The sequence below is a fragment of the Achroia grisella genome, unplaced genomic scaffold, assembly GCF_030625045.1.
Source record: "Achroia grisella isolate CSIRO2021 unplaced genomic scaffold, CSIRO_AGI_Agris_v1 utg512, whole genome shotgun sequence".
Lineage (NCBI taxonomy): Eukaryota > Metazoa > Arthropoda > Insecta > Lepidoptera > Pyralidae > Achroia > Achroia grisella.
The window spans coordinates 2,068,911-2,085,602 of NW_026712906.1; positions in this window are offsets into that span (position 1 = coordinate 2,068,911).

The window sequence follows — 16,692 nt, forward strand, 5'->3', positions numbered from 1 at the left end:
CATGGCCATATATATTACAAAATAGTCGATTTTCATTTGAATATTACAACCCATTTACTGTAAAAGGATGACTTAATAACTCTCTCTCAGCAACGAACGAAACAAAAGACATTTAGTATCAAATTCACTTACGAAAACAAACCAAAATATCGAAACTAATGAAGAACCACTGAGAACAAAACACAATTTAGGTAAAAATTATGAGTTTTCCACGCAGTTTTTCATGTCAAAATTAAACATTAAGTTGAAAAGGTAAAACTGGCAGGTACAGTGCGCGGTTATCGCAACGAACAACTGATAACTGAGGTGTCAGGTCAAACGAGCAAACGGGGCGGCACCTAGGTACGTAGGTACTTAATACTGATAAGAACCGATAACGGGCTCTTAACCTTCCGACGCCGACGGTGGCACTTGGCTGCAAACGATGCCATCGCCTGTAGTCATTCGTCATTGCATACTTTTTGTTTAAAGTGAAATTGAAGATTAGACTTCACTTTGTTACAACCAAAGAATTTAACTCGTTATTAAAATCATCAATAGTAGCATTGTACTGCCCAAGTGTAGGTGATCATTTATGGCAAAGGTTATAACTCTATATAAATAAGGTAATTTGATCATATAAGTACATATATATAAGATAGCATACGACTAACAATTTCAGATAAACATATTTTGTTGTTTCATACTTTTTAGGAGGTGATATTTCAGTTAGGTCTTTTTATCTGATCATGTTTACCAAGTACAAAATAGATACCATTTCAAATTATTGACCACATAGATAAAGAATGATTCTAATACTGTTATGACTGAATATGACTGCCTAAATATAGGCTATAAATAACAGAGACTAAAATCACCGACACACCGATCTTTAAGCTAACATGGTTGATTCCAGAGGACTAAGATGTCATGCCTCTGCCTAATCTGCATTCTACTACCAAAACACAGCTTACAAAGAAAACTGCTTAGCGACTGAAATAGGTGAGGCAAACGACTTTTTACAGGCTACATCTGGTTAAGGTTCAGTCGATCAGTTGCAACGGAGTGAAAATATACGCAGTGTAGGGAATAATAACGGGAAATTAAGAATTGGCGATCATGCTCAGTGGCGTGTCATAGGAGAAGCCTATGGCCAGTTATAAACTGTAATAACAGATTATCATGATAGATAAATATTTAAATTATAATTTCATTACATACTGTGCAAGCACACAGTATGTAATGAAATTACAAGTTATAAAACAAAATGTTGTGCCGACCCAGATGGTCAAGTTGGCTCATTAAAAGTTAGCTAAAACGAAGACCACTCTATACCTGATAACATTAAAAAACGTATGCACCTGACAGTTAAGGAGACAGATAATAATTTAGGATGCAGCTATCCTACGTATATGTGTACTTTGAACATTCCTTTTTTCAATTAACTAAAAAAGTAAAAAATTAAACACACAACCTGATGGAAATGAAAGAAAATTCTGACAAATTAATCGCGTTATAATTATTAATAGATTGTACTTGTTTACTTTATGTTAAAGTGTAAAGAGTCAGTGTAGTACTCTTCTTAGTATAGTATTTGTATCTATCAAGCTGGCATTGGAAACATTTTTTTGTATCGTACATCACAGTACGATACAAAAAAATGTTATTTGGCACGGCATTTACAAACAATTGTTGACATAAATCTCTTAGATAATTTTGTCTACATGTACAAGCCCCTCAGTCATAACTTCATTCTTATCCTCCACTAGTACCCCAACTATATCGTTAGCACAGATGACATACCTTCATTCATAGAATGTATATATTCATATTTTGACTCAATGATAAAAAATTTGTTAATCTGAGAGAGAATTATTCTTTTACATAGAGATTATTTGTTAATACAAATAATTATATTTTATAGATAAAAAGTAGAGAGAGACAGGGCATTCGTAGGTAGATAGGTATAGTTACGCGTTCGCCACGACCGGTCACACGTCGTGACTGCTGATAATGTGATAACGGCTATCACCTCACGGTGACTCGCGACCGAAGGACAAAGGAGGCGTATCGAGGAAAATCTGCTATTGATAAATATTTTCAACGTACAGGATCTTTTAAATGCTGTGTGTATTTTATTCTGCAATCTAAATATGCGAACCGTTTTAACTCGGTTGACAAAGATATAACAATTGAAAAATTGGAATAGGTTTTCAACTGTATTTTTATATACATGTTTAGAATCCGTAACCTATAAAAGTTGAAAACATATATTTATATATACGCGTTACAGCTTTTTTCAGAGTGTTCTGTTTCTTTAATCAGTGTTTTTCGATTATTCTGTTTGTGAACGCTGGTGCTTTTAATGTCCGAATAATTTTGATGAAGATCTTATCAGTATTATGGATTTATCCTTAATAGTGTAATTACAGTCTATTTCTTATTGCCTGGACACGGATATTATTTTGACTCTTAGTATTTTAAAACGTTTCATACACAATAGACAAGTTTTTTACCCATTCTTCGTAGGCGCATATTTATTTCGAATGTGCTGATAGAATAAAATAAAAATTTTAAACACTTAAATTAGTAAGTTAATTTCAATAACTAATGGGTCGACCTGTCATCGCTCGTATGGTTTTTCGTGAGTTTTGTATTTTTTTGGTAGTGTGTACCAAAAAAAACTTTCAGCTTAATGCTGCGGCAGCAGTAGATTATGATAAGATGAGCTAGAGGTCAGATCAGTTCATAGAGTCAAAATGACCGTGAATTAACCAGGATATATATATTATACATTTGTATTAAGATTCCGTGTAGAATAGACGAGTGATTCTATTCAATTCTATATAGATTGCTATTTAATTATATGTGCATTAATAGTTTTTAGTACTATACTACCTAAATACATTTCAATGTAGGTTTTTGTTTTAAACATAAAGGATATGTGTCTCTTAGAACGAAGAATAGTGAAAAAAATTAGAAACTAAACTAAGAAACTACCTAATCTATAAACTGCAGACAGACCACGTCATTTAGATTATTGCCTGTGTGATAAATACATGATAATAATGATAAAATTAGCGATAGTAAGTTTGTCGACTTGTAACATAAATCATTAACTATATTAACCTCGTTGAGAAAAACATTAATTGATGCATACAATCTAAAAAGCAATTATATTAACTTATAACACCAGACGAATTCGGTTTTATTACTCTTGATAGTTATATTGTTATAGTTTTGCTTCTCATCCTGTCCAGATTTAGTTGAAGAAAGCAGATTCGTTAACCTAATAAGGTCATTATTTACGATTTACTTTGCTGCTAATTTGATTTGATTTTTCATTATATCTTGATCTAATTGGGTTATTGCAAGTTTATCTATGGTTTTACGAATACACAATTGTCTATGCTCCGTATTCTTTAAGTGACATCCGCTTCAACTATAGGCCAGTAAAAAAGTTATAATTCCATTTTTAAAATTATCACCTACAGAAACAACTGAATGCGACTATCCATAAGGCGACATCATATATTTATCATAATTACGTCGGTGCGGTGCAGTTGGTTGGCACCTGGTGTGGTGTCGTCACGAGCTAATTCCGTCGTGGCGAGGTCGTGACCTGCCCTGCGTGTACGCAGCGACACCCTCCCACCATGTCAAACGAATGCTGATTAAAGAATTTTGTATGTAATGATGTATCAAATTAATGAATAATGAGATACTAATATAACAATAATTTCCTGGATGATTCACACAGCGCAATAATAAATATTTTTTGTACATACATACATAATATACCTACGTTTAAAACACCTACGCCAATATAAACAATCATACTCATGAATACAGGATATCGATATGATTGAATTTAATACAGCTATTAATTCTATTGCATGGGAATCACTCTTAACTGAAGACGTTAACGAATGTGTAAATAATTTTAATCATGAAATAATTAAATTATTTGATAGATATGCTCCTATTAAGACAATTTTTGTTAAGGACTATACATACCCCTGGATAACTGATACAATTAAACTAATGATGAAGTTACGTGATAGGGCTTATGTTAGAAGTTGTAAAACTAAATTGAGTTCACATAAAGAATACTATAAACAGTTAAAACGTACAGTTAATATTGCTTTACATCGTGAAAAATCTGCGTACTTTAATCAATATATAAATAAAAACATAAACGATCCTAAAACTTTATGGAAAAATGTTAAAAATAATGTTGGTAATTTTAAAACTAAAGTTAAAGAACTGCCACCTCATTTACGTGATCCAGATGCCATAAATGCCTTTTTTCTTGACCTACCTAATAATAATGTTCCTGATATTTCTGATTTATTACACTTTGCTTTAAATCGTTTCAATTCCTCTGTGTTTAAATTCAAATTAGTGGAACCAAATATCATATTAAAAATGATTAAATCTATGAAATCAAACGCGATAGGATCAGATGGTATTTCCCTAAACATGATATTGTTAACTTTACCTAGAACTTTACAAGTAATAACTGACATAGTTAACTTATCTTTTAAAACTAGTACTTTCCCTAATGCCTGGAAAATGGCCATAGTTAAACCTATACCCAAAAATACAAATCCCACAGAGTTAAAAGACTTACGACCCATTAATATATTACCATTTTTGTCCAAAATAGTTGAAAAAACAATCTGTATTCAAATTACGGAATACTTAGAGTCTAATCACATACTGCCTGAGCTACAGTCTGGTTTTAGAAAGGGCCGCAGCACATGTAGTGCACTTACACAAGTAGTAAATGATATTTTAACAAATCAAGATTTAGGCAAGGTTACTATTCTTGTACTATTAGATTTTTCTCGTGCATTCGATACCATTAATATATCACTGCTATTAGCCAAACTGACTTTTTATGGATTCGATAACGTTACAGTAAAGTGGTTCTCTAGCTATCTAAGTAATCGCTATCAAAAAGTACAATTGACCACAACAAATTCTCCCACTTTAACATCATCATCTGCTCAAGTTGTAAAAGGTATTCCGCAAGGATCTATTCTAGGGCCGATATTGTTCATACTCTTCACAGCTGACATCATTAAGTCTATGAAAATTTGTAAATATCATTTATTCGCAGATGATCTTCAAATGTATAAATCTATAAATCCCTATAATCCTAATCCAGATATAGCAGTGTTAAATAATGATTTGAACAATATAGCGAAATGGTCGATATCAAATGGTCTTACTTTAAATCCAACAAAATCAAAATTACTAGTACTTGGTACTAAAAATAAAATAAATCAGATCATGGCACAAAATCCTACTCTGTCAATTTCAGAAAATCCTCTAATATTTGTTGATCAAGTTCGAAATCTTGGTGTCATTATGGATAGCTCTTTACACTTCGAGAGTCATATCCATGAAACCATAAGAAACTGTTACTATAGACTAGGAGTACTGTATAAAGTACGTGATTTTCTAAGTGAGAAAATGCGTATCACTCTATGTGATTTATTAGTTCTGTCTAAACTCAACTATGCGGACACAGTCTACGGAGGCTGTCTATTAAATCGTACAAAAAAAATAATACAGCGCGTGCAGAATGCATGCGCACGCTTCTGCTTTTCTATGCCCCCCCGTGCTCATGTTACTCCCTATATAAATCAATGCAACTGGCTAAAAATGGAACACAGACGATCTCTACATTTTGCAGTATTACTTTTTGGAGTGGTGAAGTATAAGAAACCAATATATTTATTTGAAAAACTTTCATTTTCTATGCGAAATCATCGATTGTCACATCCCTACATGATCTATCCTCAATATAAAACTGCAGCATTTCGTGGAAGTTTTAAATATACTGCCACGAAATGCTGGAACAATTTACCACCCCCGCTTCAAAATACTATTCAGTCAGTTTCGTCTTTTAAACATAATTTTAAAAAATATTTACTCAAAGTACAAAAATTTTAAACGTGGCAGATAAATACAGTATTATTATATACATATATATTGATTAAATAAATAAATATATTCAAGCTATACTATATTACACAAGTCTTTCTATCAACACTTTTTTATCCTTATATATTTTTCTTCTATTTATCACACATATAATTCATCCATTTAACTGATTCTTCATTTTAGATATTTGATTTGAATTTATCACGAATGCTATTTCTTTTTTTCAAGTGGCTCCACTGAAAATCAGCGCTGTAGTGATACGCTGCGGCACCAGCTGAGTGGAAGCCTTTTCAGCATAGCGAATTATTAGTTTTTAAATTTTCTTTTTTATCTGTACGCTTTTTTATGCTGAATAAATGATTATTATTATTATTATTATTATAAACATTTGTACCGTGCGAGGAATCTAACCTGCGACCATCGGAAGTAAAACGGTGTATTAATCCTAGATCCCCCAAGATCACCGAGGCCGTCTTCAAATGTTAGGTTAACTACTATATGGCAATAATATAACTTTGTGTTCAAGTCCAGACCAGATATGGTGGTAAGAGGCGCTAACAATTGTTTTTATGTGATTCGAATGGCAACAAACTGACGCCCCAGCGGTAACTACTAATAGATTATATTCCAGAGAACCTTAATTCTCAAATCGCGGCTGAAGGATAAAAATCTATTAATATACATATAATGGGAAACAGCTTACTACTAGACGGCTTAAAAAGGTGAAACTGAAGAAAACAAGTAGACGACTTTTTACAGTCTACCTCTGAAATCTCTCAACTATCGACGTCCGCGTCGTGGTAAAAGTAACATTTGACATTTCACTCTGTATATCTGAATCCAACGTGAAAGGGGGGGGAGGTGAATATGGTGAATTTGATCGCTATTTGTGATTTATTATCGTTAACAACAGAGTGTTTGAATTAATATACCAAGTTTTTTATAGATGTGCCAAATTTGAATTCACGACTCTGCTATAACTGAATTCAAATGAACGCAACAAAGTTTTTCGTTTTTGTTTTTAATCGGTGGGATTAAATATCGAAAAATCAATCAAAAACGATTATAACCACTGAAAATATTGCTTAGCATGTACCAACCAAGTACTGTCAAAATTAACACCTTGTTTCCAACTCGCTTATGCTATGTTGAATTTCTTGACAGTTCTTATCAATTGAATCGATTGACAATATTATATTGGATGGTAGGGAAAAATAAATTTAATGCAAAAATCTTGACTCGCGTAAAGCTTTGATTGAGTTTGAATGTTCTTGACAGAAATGTATACTTCAACTGGTGACCCATCCCGCCTTTGCACGGATGCATTACAAATCTTTATTACACGCATATTTACTACACATATTTTTGACGACCTCGGTGATCTAGTGGTTTAGCACACCGCTTTACGTCCGATGGTCGCGGGTTCGATTCCTTGCACGGCACAAACATTTCTATTCATGAGTATGATTGTTTGTGTCGGTCTGGATGTTTTCTATGTATAATATGTATGTATTTACGAAAAAAAAATATATCTGTATTTGTATCAGTTGTCAAAAATTAAAATCAGTTGTCTAGTGCCCATAACACAAGCTTTAGCAAGTTAACTTGGATCTAGATGGCGCTGTGTGAATTGTCTTGAGATTATAATATATATATTATATTATAATTCAATTCAATTTCAGCAATAGATGGAGTGATTTAAGAAGAAGGAAGGTTTACTTCTTCTTGAATCACTCTATCTATTGCTGAAAACGATATTATAATACGTTGTGTAATTTAAAAGATAGGTATAAGGGAACAGACAACGGCGGAGACTTTCAAAGAAGTTAATTTTAAATTATATACCTACTAATGATTATTATTAATAAAAACTTCCTCATACTTATATATTTTAAAAGTAAGTTTGTACGTTTATTCTTGACATTTAAAATGGCTAGTTTCTATCTTTGCCAAACTACATTTCCCTCTCGCAGTCAAAGTAATAAGTATAAACTACTGAACCTATATCTGTGCTATGTCAATTTGTTTTTCTTGAATGTTCGTGTAAAATATTTGTTATCCACTACCGCTAGCCAAGAAATCTTTATCTGAACAATTAATTGCTGCCACGTAAATATTTATTGTAACAAAATTGTTATCAATTCATAGCGGCACATTTAAGTGTTTTAGCACATTTTGGCATGTTTCCACGCCGACAGTTATTTCTGTAGCGGGTGGGCCGAGGTCGTGACCCTTCCACCTTCGTCCCTCGTGCGGTTTACTGTCATCGCAAACCACTGTAATATAGACAAAGTGTATAAATAAACATTACCAATTACTTCATACTGGTTGTGATTAATAAAATACATAGACTAGTTCTTATTATATATAGACTTCAATGATCTAAATAGCTAATCAAAACAAGGTCTGTTGAAATATTTTTTTATTACTGATGTTTCATTTTTTCATTAACTAGCGAAACAAATCATTGTATTATGATTTCTAATGTTTGTGTAGTAATAAATATACACAAATATGAGTTAGGTTTTAAAGGGTAACCTCTACTCAACCTTTTTGAAATTTCTTTTTTGAGTTAAAAAAAGTTATATATTAACCATAAAAATGAAAAGACTTGTTCGTGATAATCAGACGTGTTTACCGCCTATCGAAGTGGACACGAGGCAGCTAGTTTGTAATAAAACGACTGAATAAGTATGTAAATTGCGTAAATTAAAAAATAATTAAAATCGTGGAACTGTCCTGGTTCATTATTGTAAATCTTTTTTAAGTAGGCCCACTATCTGATACTTAAACAGTACCGTCAAGTGACACTGTGATGCCTACCTCGCATGCGTTCTACATCTACCATTCAACTCTTAGTGTTACGCTGTCGTAATATGTAATACCACTACCATATACCACCCTTCAAATCGTAACACAAAGATTGACCATTGATTGTAAGTACATTACGCCAATACAAACTTATCGCTCCATTGAATTGACGACGTAATTAACAAAGAGGTTCCAAAACGAAAAATAGAAGAAAGGAAAAAATCCAATGCTAGCTCACATATTATTAGAACAGTGTTCGAACCACGACAAGAAAATCTGTACTGTGAATAATCAAATTTTCATTCTTAGAAAATAACAAAATATGGAAAAAATAACAGTAAGTATAATATTGCTACAATCTTTGTAAATAATATATTCTAACAGCGACTTCGTGCGGGAACAGTAATTCCGAGGATAACATATTGTTGTCATGTTATTGGGATAGACCCATACATTGTGTAAAGATAAAAAAATATTTATTGTCTTTCATCTTATCTAAATATAGCTAAATTCTATTCATATTTGTAACTACTTTAACAATGTATAATAAAAGATATTTTATGTTATTATTTGTAATTATTATACACAGAAAAGCAGATTTATTTATAAATTCCTTAATCCAGCTTTTTCTTAATTTTAGTAGAAATAAAGAAAGCCATTAAAAATATAGTCAAAATTTAGGTAGAAGGTTGTAATATTGCATATTAACAAATACATAGAGTAATTATGTCAGTATATAATTGTTTGTTTTGTTAAATAATTAATAACTTCGAAACTCATGAAGTGCCGATAGTTCCGTCTGGTGAACATGTTAAATTATTTATATATATAATAATAATAATAAAGGACAAATATTTAATTATTATTAACCTTTAAGGTTTTTTACAGGAACTATGATGTAATTTATTTAGGTGTAACGTTAGTTAGCAAACCTTATGAGTGAGTAGTAGTGAGTTGTAAATGCCTTGATAGTAAAGTGATTAGAATTTCCGTAATTTAGACTATTTAGTCTAAATTACGGAAATTCTAACGGAAAGTCTAAACGGTTTTAATATTAGATAGACCATATTACTAAGTTTGTTTGTGAAGAGTATATTATTTATTTCAAAAATTATGCTAAATAGCTTTAATTTCCTTCAACTTCTTTAAAATTTACATACCTAAAAAACAACATATCTTTGTGAATAGTAATTATTTAATTTTTTATTTTTATTTATCATATTTCAGAGTTATAGAAGTATTTTATAACTCTGAAATATGATAAGAAATAAGATTTATTTCCCCAAAACAGTTGTATAAAACTGTTCACAGAAACAAAATAGATTCCGGAAATTGAGTATTCATATTCAATACTTACTTTGTGAAATATAGCATTTCAGGTCTAAGAGAACATGCGCCATAAGAGATGTATATATTTTATCGTTCAGCTAAAAATATTGTTACAATTTCACTCACTGTTCTCTTTAATGCTGTTTTTTATAACTTTCAGGTACTCAGTGTACACATAGTGTGCATTCTACATAAAACTACTTCACAATATCTAGATCACTACAATCCACAATTACAAACTCAACAGGGCTATTACCAGCCTCAAACTATCGTGGATTATGACAGTGTACCCTCTGCCTATCAAGGACCTAAGCACCATAAAAGAAAATATAATTTTGCAGATAACATTAGATCATTTCCATACGGAGATTACAGTGACTCATATTTAGAGGAATGCAAATGTGATTGCATTAGTTGCGAAGAGGTAAAACCATGCTGTAAAGATGTATGCACTGATTGTAATGCTCAAAATAGCCAGTCAAACCTCGTTTTTGTTCCATATCCCTATCCCTTAGTCGTTCATGGAGTGGGAGTAAGCAATACCCCGGCAGGGTTGATAAAATTAACACTGAATAACATATCTACAGCCATTACTACACCCTCAACAACAACTACATCTACAGTCACTACTACTCCATCTACAGTTATTACTACTTCAGAAACTACTTCAATCCGAAATGTACTTACAGGAATAATACGCAGCTCTGCATTAGAGAATAAGTACCCTAATATGTACATAGACGGTCCATTAAACAGAGATGGAAGAAACAAGTACATAGTAACATCTTTACGCCGCACGAAACCGACTTGGCTGCCGAAATATGGTATTGTGCCAATACCAGATCAATTAGCTGAGAAATTGATGTCCCAAATAAGAAATATGAAAGGTTTACAATCTAGAAAGTACTATGATTAGATAGTATAAAATAGATTGATAATAGCCATAGTAAATTTTGTATACAATTTACTCATAAGAGTATTCTTAGCAATACTGATCTCTAATTAACTAAATAATTAAACATTTAAAGTTAAACTTTACGACTTCAACTTTTTTATTAAAAAATTCGACTGGATTCTTCTGTGTAGATAACAATAGAATTATAATAATATTGAACTAATTTTCAAGCTATATTAACATTTCCTTTTTTTTTATTCTAAGTTCAATTGTATTTTCTATGCTCCCATGACTTAGGTAGGTGAACCCTGGCAGGCCACGCCCCTTATAACGTCAATTATCACAAAGTAATTTATTTAAGCCGTAAGGTGCTAGGGTGGACAATAGAAAGCCTTTCATTAGCTTTCGTCAGTTTGTAATTTTTATTCGTATTTAATTTAGTTTCGTAATTTTGAAACAAAAATAATATTAGTTTTGTTGCCCTATTGTTACTACATGCCAATTTTAAAAGGGTTCAATCGACATTTTTACTTTTTGTATGTATGAAAAAAGTAACCTATTTTTGATAATCTGATAATTTGTGAGATTTTTACTATTGTGGTATAATGTAAGTTAAGCTATATTTGCGTACAATGAAATAAATAAGAAAACACTAAATGTATTACTTGTTTTATTTGCCTATGTTTCATAAATTGAATTATGTATTATTCTCAGCAAATATGTATGAGCTATTTCCTTAATTCTAAAAATTAAATAAAAACTATTTTAAATCGTTATGATTTGAAACATTATATAATCAGGTACCGAAATGCTGTTCAATTGTGATTTTAAATTGATAAGCCAGTAAAAATATTTCGACTAAAAACAAGTACGTTGAATCATATGTTTTATTAAACAAATGTAATGGTAAACAAGACGACTGCGCATTTGATAGAAGAGGGCAACCGGACCACAACCATCGATTAGGACCATACACACCACTCCGTCACGAGATGCAGTGATACCCCTAATATGTTACTATTTTGAGGATTAAGAACATTGTGTGTCATTTTGCGTGTCAATTTATGTTTTTGCCTATTTCTGCGGTTGTGGAAATATCGATAACAACTAAACTAATCCGAGAACTAGCGGTAGGCCTGACACCCTACCATCGGGGATATTAATCATGAAAGAAGATTTATTTGTTTATTATATCTTATAGATATGTACCTTTTTATATAAATGGATTAACAAATAAGACGACGGCCCCTTGATGGTTATCAAGTCACGTCCATGTCACTACTCAATTGAACCGATAGTATAATAAATTAATTCCTTATTATAAATAGAGAAAAATCAATGTATTAGATAAATCTAATGTATTTGGTTTAAATTACAGATACAAGTGTTTTTGTTCGTGTACCGAATGTAATTATTGTAAATCATGTTGCAAAAATTACTGTAGCAATTGAAACCTCAAGATCACCCCACAACCGAATATTATACTATATCTATACCCGTAATGCTACCTAATAATTCAATACATACACTTTGTTCTTAATTAAAGTATTATACCGATCCCATAAAATTTTATCATAAATATTTGGTATAAAGAATCAACGACAATACGGACTATATTAAATTATTAATCAAACAAGTACACAAAAAAAGTCACCACCTTGTACAGAGTAATAATATTTATATCATTAAAAATACGCAATATTAAGAAAAAAATCGTAAACAGAATGATGAATATCGCATCTGTATAAGTGTTTGGGTGTAAAATTAGGAATATACAGATAATATAATGAATACGACAGAATGAGATTTGAAAAACTAACTACGAATAAAATATAGAAAACAAAATTATAAAAATATTCATATTCGTTTTCAAAACTTAAAAAGCATAAAAACTTGTTCTATGTTAGTAGGCATAGGTATCACATTTGTGTTGCTTTGGTTGACTTTAGTTGTCATACTAATTAGTTATGTGAGAAAATATTCGAACTACCTACCTAATAGAAACTCAACAACACTTACTTCTAGACCTAATAAACCTACATAAACTTTTTGTTCAATATCTATGAAAATTATCACAATCACAGGTCGTTATTGACACTGACACAATTTCCATTTTAAGTCACCGGTCACTTCACTGTTGCTTAGAGTAGGTATCACTTGAAATTATGTAAATTAGGTATTAGATTATAGATTTAACAATTGTTTAGACAATGACCAACGACATATTCAGCGTGGCTTGACCTTTCAGAAGGCGGCGAGACTGCGCGCGAGTCGAGCGGGGTCACCAACGATGTATTTTTAGAGTTGAAAGTTCAAAATACGTCGGTTACTCACGCGTGCGCGTCTCTTGCTTCCGCCGCTGTAAAATCGATTTTAATCGATACCACACGATATATAACGTTTTCAAAATAATTCACAGATGACAGAGTTCAGGTCTAGAGTTTACTGTCCACTGGCCTACCTCAAACTAACATGCTCGAGTACATGTATATAATCGACTGTATACATGAACTGTGCCACATTACGTACTTCTAATGTTTTGAGTTGAGGTCTGAGTTCGGAGATTATAAATGATAATAAAGTTTGTAGTAAAAAAAACTTAAAATTCATAGTGACATTAATATCTAATTGCACATACGTAACGACAGACAGCGGACTATGTGTAGACCAGGGATGCCAACCGCACTAGACGTAGTCAGTACTTTTTTTTTTAGGACTACTAATGCTGTTGGCCATTTCACCGAACGATAGGAGGCGAGTGCAGATGACACTCCAAACTCGCGGAAGGACTTATGGAGCCAACTCCCGCCTGATGAATAGAAAGAGTTTATAGTCGCTTCCCGTGTTAATGTGTATTTACTAAATATTATCTTTTAACAACATTTATTTAAAAGAGCAAGTTCGAGTTCGAGCATGTTCGAACAACACACAAGTTTCTTCTCATTTTTCAGTTCCAAATGAATGGTAGAATAAAAAACATGACTAAACAAGTGTGCTTAAATTAATTATTTGAATTAAGAATAATTCTATTCTAATGTGTTGCCATTGCATTCGTGGTATAAAGCCTTCGTACCTTGTAATCTCAATATCATATAACACCCTATAAGATGAAACATTAAAAAAAAACTATTGAAAGGAATTTAGTTACGTCAATTATTGCTTATCGCTCTATTGAACTAACGACGTAATTAACAAACAGGTTACGAAAACGAAATTTAGAAGTAAGAAAGAAAACTCAGTTACTAGTGAGTGTACGAATCACGAAAAGAAACCCTATACCGCTAATAAGCAAATTTTAATTCACAAATCGAGGACAAACATGAAAAAAATTGTAGCGAGTAATTCAATTCTGTTACTATTTATATATACCTAAACCACATTTTACAAGCGACCAAAACAAGCAACAAATAAAAAAATAAGAATTCATTCCAGGGATAAAAAGAAGTCATGTTATGTTCTATCACAAATATACCCGTAGTATCATTTGGGGTTTTGTTCGCCATTCATCACTATTCACTTTTCATATATAGTTTCATTCATCTCTTTTTCGGCCTTCCTCTGTCCTTATAACTGAACCATCCACATTCATCTACAACACCTTTTCCAAATATTATCGATGTTGCTGTTTATAAACAGTTGTTATTCATAATCTGTACCTATCAAAACCCGAATATTTGTTTATATATGTATATTGAAATAAATCTGTTGTAGGTATTTTCTTCATTTTTAATTGATAAATTACTTGTAATGTAATTAGAGGTGATCCAAGTGGTTGAATAGAATTTTAATATTTTACTACATTACTAAGTTTCTCTGTGTAGAGTTTTAAAGGATGTTTCAGAAATTTTGCGAATTGCGCTTCTATTTGATCCTATTTCTGTAATATTGAAATCCTATACCTTTTTCAAACGTAATTATTTCAGATTATAAGTTTCACAAACTTCAATGTTAAAAAAATGTTTTATTTATCATTTAGACAATTTTTCAGATTTTCTGTTTTCTAACTGTGGCATGAAACTGTGTCCATAGAGGCGAAGTGGTTGAAGTTTTAATATTGAATAGTCATTTTCTCAAATATAACACTGTACAGATGGAACAGAGTATGCATAAGTTTTGTTATAACACGGTGGTCCAATACTCTAAAATATAATGTGCAACATTTGCACTTCAATCATTGAAAACAGTTATTCATATTTTTATCATTTCCAGATGCTCATTGTACATATAGTGTACATCCTACATAAAACTACTGTAGACTTCCTAGATCACTATAATCAACAATTACAAACTCAATAGGGCTATTACCGGCCTCAAGCTGTCGTGGACTATGACAGTGTACCATCAGCCTACCAAGGACTTAGACACCATAAAAGCAAATACAATTTCACATATAACATGAGATCATTTCGATACTCAGATTACAGTGACTCGTATTTAGAGGAATGCTACTGTGCTTGCAGTAGTTGCAAAGAGATAAAACCATGCTGCAAAGATGTATGCACCGATTGTACTTTTCAAAAAAGACAGTCCAACCTCATTTTTGTTCCATATCCCTATACCTTAGTCGTTCATGTAGTGGGAGTAAGCAATACCCCGTCATGCATGTCAACATCAACACCGACCAGAAATTTAGTAATTACTTTATCAACGACAACAAAAACCCCGACATATATACAACTTTCATTGAACAGAGATAAAAGAAACGAGTACATATTAACGCATTTACGCCGTACGGAACCGAATTCGCTGCCAAAATATGGTATTGTACCTATACCTGATCATTTAGCTGCAAACTCATGACCCAAATGAGAAAAATGAAACCATTACATTCTAAAAGGTAGTAAAATAGCTTACTTTTTAATCAACTTCGGGATGGACAAGATTTTAATTGTATTTTTATAAGTTTTTTTGTAAGTAGATATCAATAAAATTTTGGTAACAGTAATTTGTTGCGGTTTTCAATCTATATATTTTCTTTTCTGGATTGCAAATTGAAACATCTAATGAATAGAATGTAATTTAAATTTCTATGACGTATGTCATACAAAAAGCAGGCGGACCGTGGAAGATCGTGCTCCTTATAGCGCCAATTACTAAGCAATTTTAATAAATTAGGTCTTACGACGGCGGATTTTATAGTTCACTTGCTACATACGACGTGGCTTGTTTGAGATAAAAAATAGCCTAAAGTAAATTTCATTATGAATCTTTCAGTTGTTTAGTCGTGAATAAGAAAAAAACAGGAAGTCCGGCCGACATATTTTCACATTTATAATAATTTAGTATGGATCAGCAAATTATTACGCGTGCTGCTTCATGCGCATGTCTCATACAAATTTTATTTAGATAACATTGACGTCAAAATTTTTTTCAAAAATTGTAAATTATACATTTATTTCATTGAAAGTGAATTTTAAAACATTCACAGCATTTCAAAATGTATATCTACGTATTTTTAATATTCTGAATATTTGTAATATTTTTTATTGTTATAGCTTACAATGTAGTTTACACAATATCATATAAACGATAAAATTACAATACGTATTACTTGGTTTATTTTATCGTGATTGTACATTATTCTCAACGTATATAGGCACTTGCATATCAATTATTTCTTTAAGTTTACATATCATACTTTTAAAACAAAATTCTAATAATACTACAACAATACGGTATCAATTGGCCTTTAAAATGAGATAAGCAAGTAATTACAGTAAGAC